At 43.9% G+C, this 17,675-nt stretch overlaps 1 protein-coding gene across 6 annotated transcripts in view; it reads right to left on the bottom strand.

Annotated features, from left to right (window-relative positions):
- l1cam (L1 cell adhesion molecule) overlaps nucleotides 1–17,424 on the bottom strand; it is a 114,558-nt gene extending 97,134 nt beyond the window's left edge. For 3 of the 6 annotated variants that reach the window (XM_012967853.3, XM_012967855.3, XM_012967856.3), the window contains exon 1: nucleotides 17,198–17,423. The gene's annotated coding sequence lies outside the window, so the exon portion shown is untranslated. 6 annotated transcript variants of the gene reach the window in all.
- Nucleotides 17,425–17,675: the final 251 nt, after the last annotated feature.

The following is a 17,675-nucleotide window of genomic DNA, read 5'->3' as shown; positions in this document are numbered from 1 at the left end:
AAATACAAATCACTATTAACTCTTTAAGGGCCGTGACACACGGGGAGATTAGTCGCCGCACAACAAATCTTCCTTGTCGCGGGTGACTAATCACCCCGCAATGCCATCCCACCGGCTAGAATGTAAAACGTGAGTGGGACGGCAAATCGTGGCACCGCGTATGGATTCCCACCAGCGATTTACATTCTAGCCGGTGGGATGGCATTGTGGGGAGATTAGTCGCCCGCGACAACAGAGATTTATCGCAGCCCTTAACTGTAAAGGCCCCCATACACGGGCCGATAGAAGCTGCCGATATGGGTCCCTTGGACCGACTCGGCAGCTTATCTGCCCGTGTAGGGGCAGAAACGAGCGGGCTGGCCGACCGATATCTGGCCTGAAATTGGGTTAAATCGGGTGCCGCATTGGCTCGTTGATGCGGCCCCCGAACCGACTGCCCCATTGCCGCCTACATAATCTGGTGGTTTGGCCCCAGGGCCACCCGTAGGTGGGGATATCGGGGGAAGATCCCCCTGTGTATGGGGACCTTTAGTCTCATATGAGGCCTTCCCCTTAGTGATGTGTGGGTCTACCCTGACCTGCCTGCTCCCAACCCACATTTGACCTAGCAGTCCACTCCTATTTATAGACCCGCCCCATCTCTGATGTCACAAAGGGGCTGGATGAGGCAAGCGCTTGCATAATTAATAGAGGCCAACAGAGGCCGGGGGTTGGAAGGAAGAGTTCAGCCTGCAAATCTTGTGCAAATGTTGTCCTGAAACCACCTGACCCACGAGGCCAGCCCACACATCACTAGTTCCCCTGATAGTAGAGAAACACCCACTATCCTACTACTTCTTAAGAGTCCAGTCACTGATATGAATGTAAGCTGCCCATCAAAAGTGGCTTCCAACACCCAAATATACATCTGAGCTTGGAGGCATGGAGAGGATGGTCAGGTACTGGGCATTTGCTTGCCCATATGATATCAATCGGACAAGGTTTACTTCTCCGCTTAATCCATCATGTAAAAGCATGATTTCTAATTAGAGCTCCTGCTGGATAATTAGAGCAGTCACCCTGTTAATTGTGCCTTAGCTCTAAGAACAAATATGCCTGGAGTTCCCTACCCAGCCAAGAATATGTTTTTGCAGCTTTACTAAAATAAATATAGTAAAATTTTTGCAGGCAAGGGACTTGTTGGGCTTTATTAATCATTAAATATTTAAATTACATTAATTAAAATTCCTGCCTCTTACAGGATTGGTTCATAGGAAGAGCAATTTCAGTTATTTACTCAAAAACTCAACATGACCAAGGTTTGATAAAGGTTCTATGGTGGCATCCGTGGGCACATATCACAACAATTGACAGCCCAAAGTGCAATGTAAAACACAAAACACTCATTAGTTTTCTTGCCAGATCTTGGCTTTTATGTTTTAAGACTGATCGAAACTAATTCGTTGCCAAGGGTAACTGTACTTGTGCAGTTCAACACCTGTGCCAGTCAATAAGTCCTATTGACTCTGAAGAAGGTCTTTCTATATCAATATCCAAAGAAATCCATTTCCACTTTTTAGGCTCTAGTTGTCACCTATAGGAGGGGTAAGTCACTATTTATTACATCTATCGGAAGGTGGTTTGACCCACTGGAATCAAAACTCTTTCCAATGAATGCTTACTTCTCATGAATTAGATTTACGCCATAGGTGCAGATAATTTCTCCAGTCACCCATATATGATTTATACCCCCCATGCCAGAGAACCAGATGATATAAATAGTTCATAAAAATAAAATGTCTGAGGAGCTTTTGGGAAAAGGTGGCCATACACACTAAGATCTGCTCGCTTGGCGAGGTCGCCAAGCGAGCAGATCTTCTTCCGATATCCCCGCGTATGGGTGAGTGATATCGGGCTAATTCGGTCGTTTGGGGCCAAACAATCGAATTAGGAGGATGGGTATAGGCGTTCGTCGGTTCGGGGACCGCATCAACGAGGCGATGCGGTCCCCGATCTGACTAAATTTCAAATCTGCCCAATCGGCATCTGCCCGATTTCAGGCTAGATATCGGTCAGGCAGGCCCGTCGTTAGTGCCCCTACATGGGCCGATAAGCTGCCGAATCTAAGGGACTGATAGCAGCAGCTAGAATTTGCCCGTGTATGGCCACCTTTAGATTGGCAAGGAAGTACCAAACACACCCACCTCAACATAATAACAGTTCTATAAAGTACCAAACCTATTCAACTCCAAGATAACAACAGTTCTATAAAGTACCAAACCTATCCAACTCCAAGATAACAGTTCTATAAAGTACCAAACCTATCCAACTCCAAGATAACAATAGTTCTATAAAGTACCAAACCTATCCAACTCCAAGATAACAGTTCTATAAAGTACCAAACCTATCCAACTCCAAGATAACAATAGTTCTATAAAGTACCAAACCTATCCAACTCCAAGATAACAGTTCTATAAAGTACCAAACCTATCCAACTCCAAGATAACAGTTCTATAAAGTACCAAACCTATCCAACTCCAAGATAACAACAGTTCTATAAAGTACCAAACCTATCCAACTCCAAGATAACAACAGTTCTATAAAGTACCAAACCTATCCAACTCCAAGATAACAACAGTTCTATAAAGTACCAAACCTATCCAACTCCAAGATAACAGTTCTATAAAGTACCAAACCTATCCAACTCCAAGATAACAGTTCTATAAAGTACCAAACCTATCCAACTCCAAGATAACAACAGTTCTATAAAGTACCAAACCTATCCAACTCCAAGATAACAGTTCTATAAAGTACCAAACCTATCCAACTCCAAGATAACAACAGTTCTATGAAGTACCAAACCTATCCAACTCCAAGATAACAATAGTTCTATAAAGTACCAAACCTATCCAACTCCAAGATAACAACAACCCTTTAGTGAAGACTTTCATTAGTCTACTTGCCCTCAGCTCAATATTTACTGTACATCCAGTGCTGCCCTAGGCACTGCTGCTCCCCTATATAGAAAGTAATGCCTTTGTAGTTGATAGCCCTATTACTTAGGGCTCTGGCACATGGGGAAATTAGTCGCCCGCGGCAAATCTCCCTGTTTGCGGGTGACTAATCTCCCCGCAATGCCATCCCACCGGCAAAAATGCCATCCCACCGGCGCGATTTCAGTGGAATCGCGGAAGTTTCCTCTCAAGGCAACTTCCTCGATTTCACTGAAATCGCGCTGCCGCGTATGCCATCCCACTGGCGATTTACTAAAGAGCCCTTACTGTTTCACCAAAAGTGCCTTCAGTTCTCCTGCAGAATTACCCGTCCTGGCATTGATTTATGGTTGCTCTTGATATGGTAAATCATGGGTTGACCAACCCCCTATAATGTATGTATTAATGTATGTATAACTTTATTTTTCAAAGCACCACAAGGGTACGCAGCGCTGCACAGTCTTACAGAATACAAAATTACACAAAGGGAGGACAAGTGATATAATAAATAAATACATGTGGTATGAGACACAGTGGGAAGGAGGTCCCTGCCCCGTAGAGCTTACAATCTTGTGATGTCACAATCTTGTGATGTCACATCCCTCTGGGATGCTGGGCAAAGTCCGCTTTAAATTTAGTCCCCTTCCAGATGATATAAATAGAGGTCATAATAGTAAAAAGTCTGAAGAGCTTTTGAAGAGCATTACAGAACAATAGGAGCCGTGTGGGGTGAGATAAGGAAGCTGGTGGCCAGAAAGCTAGAGATAAAATGGCCTAAAAGTGCAAGCTCAGCCAAAGGAGTGAGGAAATAAAGCAAAATATATTGATTTAGGGCACAGGCAGACGGGGAGATTAGTCGCCCCACGACAAATTTCCATTGCCACGGGCGACTAATCTCCATGCAATGCCATCCCACCGGCAAGAATGTAAATCGCCGGTGGGATGGCATAAGCATCACTACGATTTGCTGAAGTTGCCCGACGTTGCCTTGAGAGGAAACTTCGGGTGACTTCGGCAAATCGTACTAATGCGTATGCCATCCCACTGGTGATTTACATTCCTGCCGGTGGGCTGGCATAGGGGGGAGATTAGTCGCCCGTGGCAACAAAGATTTGACGTGGGGCGACTGATCTCCCCGTCTGCCACTGCCCTTATTGCTCATCCTAGTAATAAAGCAATAAAGCATTTTATTCATTATTCTGTGCCTTTTAAATCCTTGTGTCAGGGGGCCTTAAAGATCAGGCTCATCTGCTTTTAAAGGGCAAGTGATTCAGCCAGAATAAACAGATTACAAATGACCCGTAGCTAAGTCTGGCCTTAAATGGCCTCAACTGTTCTGTAGCCTTTGCAGTTCTCTAGCAGGGAAACTATCAGGAGAGGAGGGCAATATGAGGGGCCACTTTTATGACTAAGGCTCTTATAAGCAATATTTATTAATGCTTTGAAAATCTCCATAATGATCCACTCCTACCGGTAGGTTTGAAATGGTACCTCTGTGTGTGTTTCCAACTAAAGCAAACTATTTATTTCATAGTAAGACCATATATCTTTTCTACAAGTCAAGTTGTGAACCTTTAATCAATGTTGCCCATGGGTGAATATGCCAAGCTATTCCAGGAGCAGGATGCAGGGCCAAAAGCTGATCGGTTAGAAGAAAAGGACTTGTTACTTTGTCTTTTTATCCAACTAAAATCAATACAGTTCTGGAGAGGAAAGGTTAATGAGACTGCAGTTGCCCGGCAACAACCTGTTGCTCCATAGCCTGTTTCTTGCATTATAGGGCAGTAGTAATTCGTAAATTTCTCATTGGTTCTGGCCATCTTTAACCAATAAGAGACATTACTAGATATATACTAATGCAATCTGTCATTTATCCAGTACATTCCCCCTACTCCATTTAGCATGCATAGTATAGTTGTTAAGGACTCCATCTGTAGCCATTCTCCATATTATATAAGTTTAAAGAGAGTTAGAGAGAGTCTGGCTGCCAGGAGCAGTGACTGTTAGGAAGAGACAGCCATATTATAGAGCAAGCTTCTGACATTTGTTAGTCTGTGGCCTGCTAATCATTTGATCTGTTTTGTTCTATAGCAGCCTGCCACTGTCTAAAAAAACAATATTAAAATGAAAATAAGTTGTATTATTATATAAGCAATGTTATTTTTTAAGGTTTTTGAAAGTAGTTTACTTTTTTGGTTCCGCTATCTGGTTGCTATGTTCCATAACCCTAGTAACCAGGCATTTGCCTAATATCAGAAAGGAATGAGATGAAAAGGAATAAATGCAATTACAAAAATCAGCAATACAGATCAGCCCTTGCTTCCGTTTGTTGTGTCACAGACCCTAGCAACCACATTTTGCAGATAGGGATCAGAGAAAGGCAATAAAAACGCACATTAAAAAAAAGAGGTGTTCATTAAAAGTTTAACTATCCTTAATGTTACTGAGTGAGCAATACAATAAAAAGTTTTAGAATGAATATTAGAAGTTATAAAAATAGTACAATTATATAGTGTTGTTATTAATGCCCAGCAATATATTTCTCTAGCTTATGAGTCTCTCCCTCTCTGCAATATAGCATGTCAGTGCTTCTAAAATATATTGTACTGTTCTACTAATGTAACAATGGATCATAACCACAACGTCATGAATATATACATATATATTTATAAACAAGTACATATTGTGCCTTTAAGCTAAGCATTACTGCATTATATATTGTCTGCTTTCTCTCAACACACCGCAAAACTCCTTCTCACAGCCCAGGCAATGATTATCACAGTACTCTAATGCAGGGGGCTGGATATGTTAAATTGCAACTTACAAATCCTCTACCTGCTCTTTGGGCTGCTTGCCCTGCCCCCCGGATTGGCTGCTGTCAGTGTAGTTGGAATATTGACCCAAATCAGATAATTTATTCTATTATCTAAACCCCCCCCCCACCCCCTTTTATTGAAAGGTCCCTATCTTTTTTACCAGTTGCCTTTCTAGATAAAAGATTGACCACACAGTTTTTTGGCTGCTTATAAAGTATATACTTGGAGTCAGCTATGTAATAATAAATAAAGAAATTATACAAACACTAACAACACTGGCTGCATAGGGGTAACAATAGCAACTCTATTTGCCCTAACTTCTGCTAATTTTTTTTTGGGGGGGGGCAATTTCTTAGGCACTTTCCCCTGATGATAGTACCTTATATTAGAGTAGAGATGCACAAGCCTGGGATAGGAGGTTAGCAATTCTAATTACTGGGGTGCCCAAATTGGACTCTACTATTGAGCTGTGTATTGCCTTCCTCTAGCATAGGATCTACCATACCTGACATGCACATAATATTATTATTATTATTATTATTATTATTATTATTAACAACATGTATTTATAAATATATATAATTTATGTCCAACCTGAACTGCAACCTCCAACATCCCTTAATGGCAAAAGGCTGTCTAGGAATCTTGGGAGTTGTAGTTTATCATCTGCTTAAGGAATTCAGGTTGGACAGTCCTGGCCATTAGAGCAGACAGGCTTGCCTATGTTAGATGCAATCCCAGCTAGCTGCAAGAATGATATGAGAAGCTCACGTGTGTCTATGGAATACTCACACCATCACACCAAAAAGACAAGCAGCCAATCAACTGGGGGAAACAGCACTGGATGCACGCAATAGGTAGGTAGATAGGCTCAATCACAATCCAGTGGTCCCTCTGTGCCCTTGAGATGTTCCTTCTCTATCCTGGGTGTGAGTTGTGACTGCTTCGTACGGCCCCGTATTGCTGCCCCCCCTTCAGCAGCCACCGCCCTATGAAAGCATTGAGCTGTGTAATAATCACAGAACACTTGCAGCTGCCTCTCCCTAGGGACCCAATATAGACATCTTCTATTGTTCTACCCTCCATCCCACCTGAGCCCCTGCTGTGTCTCAGCTTCTTCCAGCACCAGCCTATCATAGCATCGCACGTTAGTGCCAGCCCTCCAGCTGCCATGGAACTCCCATCACCCACAGCCAGGCAGGCTCGCTCTTAATGCAATTTAAGGCATGGTTTAGGCACCATTATTTCCTAGGGCATTATTCACACAAATGATTATAGCTGCGACTATTGCACTTATTTTCCACCAGCTGCACTATTTCTTTTACATAGCACACAATTTTAATTTCTATAGGATTCTATAAAAACGGTTGTTGCTGTTTTTAGGTGTAATTTAGCCTTTAAATTCTCATTTTCCTGTTATCTTTCCTTGCACAGGAATAGCACTGGGTCATATGGGTATCCCTACCATAGGAACTATGTCATTTACAGTGCTATAAATCCCTTTATCCCTCAACTCCTGTATGTGTAATTGGCTAATATTAAAAGAATATACCAAAAATAAGCCAGTTTCCATTTTTCTTTTTCATTTTAGGGACCCCTAAAATCTTTTCCAATAAGGCATGTTTCATAAACATATAAAAATGCTTATCAGTCAATGCCAGAGGGGCAGTGATGTGCAGACAGGGTCGGACTGGGCCTGGGGGACACCGGGAAAAAACTCAGTGGGCTCCACCAAGCCAGTTCTCCATTGCAGCCGCAAGTAAGACGTGATGTAGTGAGTTTTATAAGAGTGGAACAACTAGGGTGGGGAAGGTGGGGGGCCCCTGAGGTGGCAGCCACAGAAGGCCCAGGACACCCCAATCCGACTTTTTCCACCTCTGGTGATATCAGAAATAGTTGGGTCAGGCACAGGTACATAAATAGTGATGGCTTGTTGGGTTGGGTCTGCTTTTTGCCAACCCGCATATCACTAGTCTATTTCAAAATTCAGCAGCCACAGCCACAGCTGGCATGAACTGAACACAGACACATCAGTTTAGCTACCTGTGATATATTTTTTTATGACAGCGATAAAGTGCGCTTTTATAGCCATGTGGGATTAATATTACAAGAAAAAGCAGCCCTTTATCTGTAATTGGATCCCACAGAAGCATGACATCACCGCGATACAGAAACCGTCTATGAAAACAGTAGCGTTTAACCGGAGGGATCGCATTACCAATAAATCTGTGTTCTCCATTAGATTTGCATACACCGCTATACATTTACAAGAAGTGTCGTGTTTCCCAGCGCACATGGGGCTTTGGGAAAGGAGGCAGCAGCCTGGCAGCCGATGGCATTCCCTGACAATGGGCACTTTTATTTCTAGCAGTTTAAAAGGAAGCGTGATCACAGTTTATTGGTATAATCACTGCATTTGACGACTAGTCAGTGAGTCATCAAATCAGTGATTTGCTTTCATTATTATATTGTAAATAGACAGATAAAAGCTAACAGCTGATTTGTTGCCTTAAATTATTGCACTGGGGAAAAATCATTGTTGGTAAGTGAACCTCCATGATGCTTTCCATGTTTCATTTAGTTCTGATTTGATTTACACCAGACCCAAAGATGTTATCATTTTATTCTAGATTGCTAGGCCTTACCAGATTTTGGCCTTTTGATAGGAGGTTATAACACAATAGAAGGGCTATATGAATTACTGTTGTCAGTCAGACACAATGAGAGACAATGGCAGTTTAGGGAAGGCTAAAACTGAGAGAGGAGGCAGTAACACCTTAGTAGAAGTAAAAAGAGAAGAACAGAGGTAGAAATTACACATTTCCTATTTACTAACTCCCAATGGTCTAGGTTTCCAAACTGCATATATCCTATATGTCTCATTTAATTTGAAATGGGGCTTGCCAGCAAATGGGTGGATTTTGGGGCGGATCAGAACTTGGCGAGGTCTCCAAGCATGCAGATCTTCTCCCAATATCCCCACCTATAGGTGAGCGCTATTGGGCTAATACAGTCATTTGGCCCTGGTCCCTGATCGAATTAAAACGGCTGGATAGTCAGTTCGGTGGGGCGCATCATCAAGCCCATACTTGGGCAGATAAGCTGCCAAATTGGTCCAAAGGAGCTAGAATTGGCCCCTGTATGGCTGCCTTTAGGGTTAGCCAGGGAGAAATCTGGGGGTTAATACTCTAGAATCGGCCCACGTATGGCTGCCTTTAGGGTTAGCCAGGGAGAAATCTGGGGGTAAATACTCTAGAATCGGGCCGCGTATGGCTGCCTTTAGGGTTAGCCAGGGAGAAATCTGGGGGTAAATACTCTAGAATCGGGCCGCGTATGGCTGCCTTTAGGGTTAGCCAGGGAGAAATCTGGGGGTAAATACTCTAGAATCGGGCCGCGTATGGCTGCCTTTAGGGTTAGCCAGGGAGAATTCTGGGGGTAAATACTCTAGAATCGGCCCATGTATGGCTGCCTTTAGGGTTAGCCAGGGAGAATTCTGGGGGTAAATACTCTAGAATCGGCCCACGTATGGCTGCCTTTAGGGTTAGCCAGGGAGAATTCTGGGGGTAAATACTCTAGAATCGGCCCGCGTATGGCTGCCTTTAGGGTTAGCCAGGGAGAATTCTGGGGGTAAATACTCTAGAATCGGCCCATGTATGGCTGCCTTTAGGGTTAGCCAGGGAGAAATCTAGGGGTAAATATCCTTGAAAGCATAAGAAAGACACATGGCTGGGGGCTTGTGCAAATGCGGCAGCACAAAGGGGTCCCAAAACAAAAACATTGTATCCTTCTACATTGTAATGTGATTGTAAGGCCCTAGGGCCGAACAATTGCATTAGCATGATGTCGCCCACCCAAGGTGGGCATATTACCAGTCTTACCATGTATAGCCACCTTAAGGCGACAGCCAATAACTGATAAAGCCTCAGTGACAAAAAGCGATCTGCTGACTGAGGATGCTGGGAGCAGCAGTGTAGTAAAGTAACAAGTGTATCCTAGCCCAGCACTGTAGAAGGGAAAGGGTTGACTCATAAAAAATATGACTAATTACATTTTACAGCCAAACCCTACAGCATGTCATCAGTATTCCTTAGAGCACTTTCCTGCACCATAAACCACCAATCCCATAAATGTGTTGTTATCCCAGGGACAGGGTGTGGCCTGGCGCTGCCTTTGAAGTGGGCAGCTGGGAATAACACGGAGATGGGTCACCTTGTTTGGGCTGTTACTTCTGCAGTGCCACAAATCTTATCTCTGGAGAGGGATCCCTTCTCATCTAACCTTGTGAAATTATTAGTGTTAATTAGTATAATTACTTCATCAACATTTTTTAAATTAGTAATGACATGTAGGATGGGTCCATAGTGGTGGTGGTCTATAGAGGGTGATACAACCTACTGGACTGAACCTACCTACAGCCCAAGGCTGAAACGGCATGGTGGGAGATATTGGATAGCCCTTACAGTATATATTGGGTTACTGCTGTAGCCCATCCCTGAATCTGTAGGTCACAATCAGGACTGCCACCAGGGTTGGGGGCAGGTAGGAGTGCTGTCAAGGGCTGTTTGGGGGGCCCAAACAGACAAGATAGTGTAGACCAACAAGTCCCAAGGGGGGGGGCAATATTTCAGAACAGTGGGCAGGGCTTGGGGCAGATCAGGGTCATGTTTGGCCATAATGGGTCACCACTGCCCTGGATCAAGGCTGACCTATTTAGATTAGCACTGTTTTATCTGGGCCCCACTTTACTTAGTTGGAAGCGTCTCTGACCCCCTGGTAGAGTTGTAAACTGGATAGCCTGATTCGGTTTTTTTAGGTTTGTGAAACCTGGGCAAAACTCAATCCAACCATGGCCGTGTGACATAGGAATCCCTGCCCACAATGTCACTGGCCTGTCCCCCAATGTCAGCAGCTGCCCCCCGATGTCATGGTTCCATCCCCTGATGGCAGGGTTCTACTCAATTTGTCTGGCTTTTGCTACAAGCAAATGTGACGATCCTACTACCCTGGAGGGAGCTAAGTATTAGGGGTCCCCTTGATTGGGGGCCCTGGTCACAATGACATTTCTTTACTGATCTTATTGACACAATTGCTTGTCTTTGGGCCCTAGCAGTTATCCCTGCTAGTCTCCTTTACTGATCTTATAGACACAATTATTGGCCTTCGGGGCCCCCTGGCAGTTACCCCTGCTTGTCTGCCCACTAATAACAACTTTGGTTGGCCTCAAATGTTAAACTGCATAAACTATTGAACTGTTTAGTGGTTTTCAATCTATGGTTTTATATGTAGTTAACCTGCATTCATGAGAAATAGACTGCTGGGGAACAGTGTAGACACCCCTTTCATGTTATGACTGGGATGGATCAGTCATTACCAGATGGGAGAAGATATTTCAAGATTTTTCTGCAGAAATATCAGCTGTGACTGTGACCGGGGCACATAACCTTGGATCAATAGCTGTCTGGTGTTGGACTGAAAGTCATATGGATTTAAATACACAAGCGCTCTAAGAGAAATATGAATGTAAAGCACACAGATGTGCTGACATGATGCCAAAGCCCAAAACCGCTAGTAAAAATTAATTAAAAAATCAATGCTGAAAATGAGAGCCATTTACACACAGATACCACCCCCCCCCCTCCCCCCCCCATGAAAACAGAGGCATATACAGACTAAGTAGGTTTTAGCAGTGCATCTGGTACACCATTCATTTATAATGAAAATAATGAGTGTAGCTGGGTGTGCCAGATGCTTCAGCAGAACCTGCTGTATCTGTATGTTCACAAGACATGGCACTGCCAACCTGCACCAGACTAACACTTAGGACAGGGCCGACATCAGTGGTGGGGGTAGTCCAGGGCCAAACTATTTGCAGCCTATCACTAGCAACGACCAATGTCGACTGTCAAAGGACCCTGCTGTAGTGCAACTAAAGGGCTAAAGGCTAGACATCACTCTAATAACTGTTACACAATATGCGTCTTTAATATCCTAAACACACAAAAACATTAAGCCCACAGAGACACAACTGAGAATTATGAGTTAAATACAACTGGGAGATGGTATCACACTAAGGGCCCTTACACAGGGGCGTTGCAATGTAGGACTACTAAAACTGCATTTATACTATTATTATAATGGGGTACAACAAGACAGAACAAAATGGAACCTATCAGCGCATTGCTTTAGGCGCAACCAAACCCACTCCCTTAAACGTTCTATTGAGTCAGTGCCCCATAGGCCTTTACCTTATATTCTCATGGAACTCCTCATTGTATGCCATGGGGCTTATTACCCAATGCAAGTGCAAATATGCACACAAAACACTATGTTTTGGCACCCAAAATGTCATTTTCCAACAGAATCTCTGCAGGATCTCATTCTATTAACCATCTATAGGCCCCAAGTGCACCTGTAAACACCTTTTAAAGCCCCAGATCCCAATCACAGAACAAAAAACCTTTGGTTCATCACCCAAAAGGTAACCAGTGCCTGAATAAGATACAACGAGAATAGACGGTTATGTCATAAAAAGTGTAGACCACAGTAACCCACATCAACCAATAAGCTAAAAGAATGCACTGGTTACCTGTTTAAAAAATTTATAAAAACACTGATTGGTTGCTAGGGGTTCCTGGGCAAACCTTTTGTGACCTTCTACCACTGGTGTAACTCCTGGGGGTCAGGGCCTGCGACTGCACCAAGGTCTGTGGGGGGAAGCAGATTCTGAACAAGGGCCTGTGGTCCTGTAGTGCCGCCATTGCTTTCTACAAAGAACACATAACCCAACAGCATGGTATCACTAAACCGACTGCATAACACGACAACACACAAAAATGAATGTCAAACGTCAACATAACACGACAACACATCGATCACTTTCAAATTCCTGTTAACATACAAGCATTGTAGTGGGCACTGCCCAGTGACTGGCAGATAAATGCCATGCTGCTGCCTCCAGATATATTTGGAAGCAATAAATGTTTTAAGAAATGTTCCCTTTGATCCTGTTCCATAACTTATTAAGTGCAACTAGAGAATGAGTCTTGTAATAATAAGCCATCACTGTTTGGGATATAATAGCACCACTAAGTAATGGCTATTCAGCAGTATCCCTATCAATGTATGGAGGTTGCAGTTCAGCAAAGCCACTGTTACAGGTGATGTACAGGGATACAAGCAACTGATTTGTGTAAATATCTACACACTATCATATGTGGAGAATGTATTTTTTTATTACAGTATATGTTATTATAAGCACTGATGTGGTTATGTTCCCCTTCAAAGAGAATAGCTGGATGAAGTTAAAGTGCTGTAATCTGCAGAGACCTGCTGGATGTGAGATATGAGCTGTCACCTTTATATATCAGGCCTCAGAGGCAGTTCTTGCTGGGTACCAATTTCAGCTCTCTGCGGGCATCAAACAGCGAGCGCATGCTGTGGGCACATTACAGAGCGCCAGTCTATATCAGGGAGAATCTTACAGCATCTTTTCCACACCCTTTCTTCCTGTTCCTGGAATCAGGGTTATCTCCTCATCTCCTTGGTAACACGTTGCACCACAAAACTCACAATTCTTTGGTTTATACTGAGATTTTTCCGCTGCACACATGCCAAGTGCCACTAAGCCACCCATTAAATGTAAAAAAAAAACACAAAGAACAGAAGAACATCCTATTGGGCTGCAGTCCTGCACAATGAGAGCAAAGTTGCCTGAGAAACAAATCAGTTCTTCTAATCATCACAAGCTTCGGCCCCTACCTTTTAGCCCACTTGCTGGGAACTTTCCCTGGCTCACCCTCCAAGACCTACTCTCTAATAGCAACCCCTACCTACCATCATGTAGCCCTGCTCAAGGATTAAAAGCCTTACCCACTGGCAGGCAGACCTAATCCATAACTGCCTTTCCCACCAGCATACAGTCCTGCTTAGCCAACAGAATGCTTAGAGCAAGGATCAACCACGGGCACAGAGTTCTACCCACTGCCCAATGGAATACAGTCCTACTCACTGTCAATGATCCTTGCTTATTGGCATGCAGAACTTACTGAGAGAAAGCCTTTTCCACCAGTATGCAGTCCTACCTTCCGAAAGCTATAAGAGGGTGCGATTCTGCTACTCATAACATGCCTCATCCCTGGTATATAGTCCACTTAAATGAAGACTTGCCCAACAGCATACTCTGTGGATTCTGGCAAATGCCAGAGGGGCTGCTGTAAGATGCCACAGACAGTGGGCCTGTGGGGGGGGGGGGCTGTATGGGCCTCTGTGTACTTAAGAAGCCAGGGCCTATTTTGATTGCACTCCAAATCTGGCACGCAGTTATATGAACTGAAGCCTCACACCCATATACTCACCCACTTACACTCACAAGCCTTCCCGATCAGCAGTCCTAGCAACTAAAATTAACCCTCGTTTACTAACAGACCTACACACTTATAACCAGCCTTGTCCACTAGCAAACAATACTACTTATTGATAGCAATTTTCACCCACCAGCATGCAGTCCTACTAACTGGTCATTTTTGGCATTCAGTTCTTACCACTGATAGCAAGCCTCGCCTAGGAGCAATGCAGTCCTGCTCCAGAGAGCAAACCACACCCACTAGCATGGAGTCTTAATGCCTGATAGCAAGCTTCACCCATCGGTGCTGATTCCTCTCATTCAGGGAAATTCTTACTTGTTCACTTAATAATAAATATTCCAACTTACTATTTTTAACATACTCACTGGGAGTAAGCCTCACCTCTACAGCATAGTTATGCACCCAGGCACCCTACTTACTGAGAAAATGCTTTTTTTCCTACTAGGCAGAGTTTCTGCTCAGAAAAAAGGCCAAACCTACTCAGATACCAGATACCAAGTTTAATTGTAAGGTAGAAGGCTGAGCCAAAACTGGCCCATGGGAAAGGCTACTCAGAGATGTTTAATGGAATTCCTAGTCTTCTACAAGACATACTTACTATCTGAAGGCAAACCTCTGTCTGAGTGCAGGCTTGGAAACATATTGAATTACACTTGCTAAACTGACCTGCATCTTATTCATTGAGCTGCATTATGATGCCAGATAGATTTGGGTCATTGGATGATAACCTTTCTCACGAGAGTGCTCACTCACTTGCTCACTGAATAATAACTTCACATCAGAATGCTTACTCACTCACCAAAAGATAACTTAATTCATTAGAATGCCCACTGAAAAACCTCCCTCATAAGAATGCTCTCCAACTGAGTGATAACCTGACTCATCATAATGCTACTCATAGAAATGCTCACTCACTGAATAACCCTACTCATCAGAATGCTCACTCACTCACTGAATAACCCTACTCATCAGAATGCTCACTCACTCACTGAATAACCCTACTCATCAGAATGCTCACTCACTCACTGAATAACCCTGCTCATCAGAATGCTCACTCACTCACTGAATAACCCTAATCACCAGAATGCTCACTCACTGAATACCCTGCTCATCAGAATGCTCACTCACTGAATACCCTGCTCATCAGAATGCTCACTCACTGAATACCCTGCTCATCAGAATGCTCACTCACTGAATAACCCTGCTCATCAGAATGCTCACTCACTCCCTGAATAACCCTGCTCATCAGAATGCTCACTCACTGAATAACCCTGCTCATCAGAATGCTCACTCACTCCCTGAATAACCCTGCTCATCAGAATGCTCACTCACTGAATAACCCTGCTCATCAGAATGCTCACTCACTCACTGAATAACCCTGCCCATCAGAATGCTCACTCAGTGAATAACCCTAATCACCAGAATGCTCACTCACACACTGAATAACCCTGCCCATCAGAATGCTCACTCACTCACTGAATAACCCTGCTCATCAGAATGCTCACTCACTGAATAAACCTGCCCATCAGAATGCTCAATCACTCACTGAATAACCCTGCTCATCAGAATGCTCACTCACTGAATAACCCTGCCCATCAGAATGCTCACTCACTGAATAACCCTGCTCATCAGAATGCTCACTCACTGAATAACCCTGCTCATCAGAATGCTCACTCACACACTGCATAAGCCTGCTCATCAGAATGCTCACTCACTGAATAACCCTGCCCATCAGAATGCTCACTCACACACTGAATAAGCCTGCTCATCAGAATGCTCACTCACTCACTGAATAACCCTGCTCATCAGAATGCTCACTCACTCACTGAATAACCCTGCCCATCAGAATGCTCACTCACTCACTGAATAACCCTGCCCATCAGAATGCTCACTCACTCACTGAATAACCCTGCCCATCAGAATGCTCACTCACACACTGAATAACCCTGCTCATCAGAATGCTCACTCACTGAATAACCCTGCTCATCAGAATGCTCACTCACTCACTAAAACCCTACTCATCAGAATGCTCACTCACTGAATACCCTGCTCATCAGAATGCTTACTCACTCACTGAATAACCCTGCTCATCAGAATGCTCACTCACTAAAACCCTACTCATCAGAATGCTCAATACGCCACTAACTGCTAAGCAGGCTACATATATAGTCCCTGTATAATAACCTGGCAGACTGTAATGCTCTCTCACTGAATATTTTGCTTTGTTAATAGCAGCCTCCCTCCCTAGAATGCCCTGCCTTAATATGCATGAAGCTAAAATCTCTCTCCCAGTGAGCAGGAATAGATTGAGGCAGAAGGTAAGCATGGTGACCCACCCACCTATCCACTGAATATGATGTTAGCCCGGGTCCTGGCTTCTCATACATGTAACCATGACAGATGTGCATCCTTGGAAATGAATTAGTTAACAACAAGCCTGCAGGCGCCACTCCTTTCTATCTCCAGGTTTAGGGGCCACGGTTGGCTAACATACCCCTAGAGAAATAGAATTAGCCCATCCCCCCCAGTACCACAGGAGCCCAACCATCTGCTGACGTCAAGAAATGCTTCTGTCCCCTCTTTCCCAATAATTGCAATTTTAAGAATTGGAAAAGGAGTGGTAGAAGGCATGTCTGCCTGCATTGCACAGGTTTAACAATTACAAGGCACAACCCTGTTCTACTAATTAATCATATTTCAGTCAGGGATACCATCCCAATTCTTTGATTTGTAGGATCCGTAAAGGACGGCAATGATGGCACACCGCTCGCTTATTCATTGTACCATTAAATTTAAAGGCAGATATTGATCCCTTTTATACTGCTTCCTCTTCCTATCGGGCTGAAGATTTAACACCTTGCTGACCACTCCCTGCAGAGCCTTTCCAATGCAACAGCATATTCCCTTTAACAGGCATAGACTGCGGGCAATAAACATTTGCATGCAAATAGACAAGGACATGTGTTTGCCCACCGTGTTTAAGCAAAATCACTGCCTAGCTGCACAGCTGCTTCTGCATACAGATTAAAGGTATAAAGGGGCCTACCTGGTGAGTGGTAGAACAAAAGAGATGTCAGTGGAGAGCCTCGACTTGCAGTTAAGGTTGGATTGCTGCCTCAGAATGGAGCAGAAAGGAGAGAGAGCAGGCTGGCGGCTGTGTGTAGGAGAGCAGCACATAGAGCCACTGTGATATCATCTCTCTGCTCCTCCTCTCGCTGATGCTCTAGGGCACTGACTGGGGATCTCACTGCACAAATCACTAGCATCCTTCATTATGGGGAGGGAAAAGAAAAAAGCAGCTGGAATAACAGACACGAGGTGATACCTGCCAAGATTTGGGCTCAAACATTTTAGAGAGAGAAGGGGAGGGCATTTAATGGTCCAGTGCTCAATACATTTGTCTAATGACTCCATCCATTATTAAGCGAGCGCTGGTTGATAGAAAGTCTGTTATGATGGTTTGGGGGGGAAAAAATGTTGTGTTTGTCTGATTATGTGCATAATTTATGGATGGGATAATGCAC

The sequence above is a fragment of the Xenopus tropicalis genome, chromosome 8 (genome assembly GCF_000004195.4).
Source record: "Xenopus tropicalis strain Nigerian chromosome 8, UCB_Xtro_10.0, whole genome shotgun sequence".
NCBI classification, from domain to species: Eukaryota; Metazoa; Chordata; class Amphibia; order Anura; family Pipidae; genus Xenopus; species Xenopus tropicalis.
This window is presented reverse-complemented; position numbering and strand designations above follow the sequence as displayed.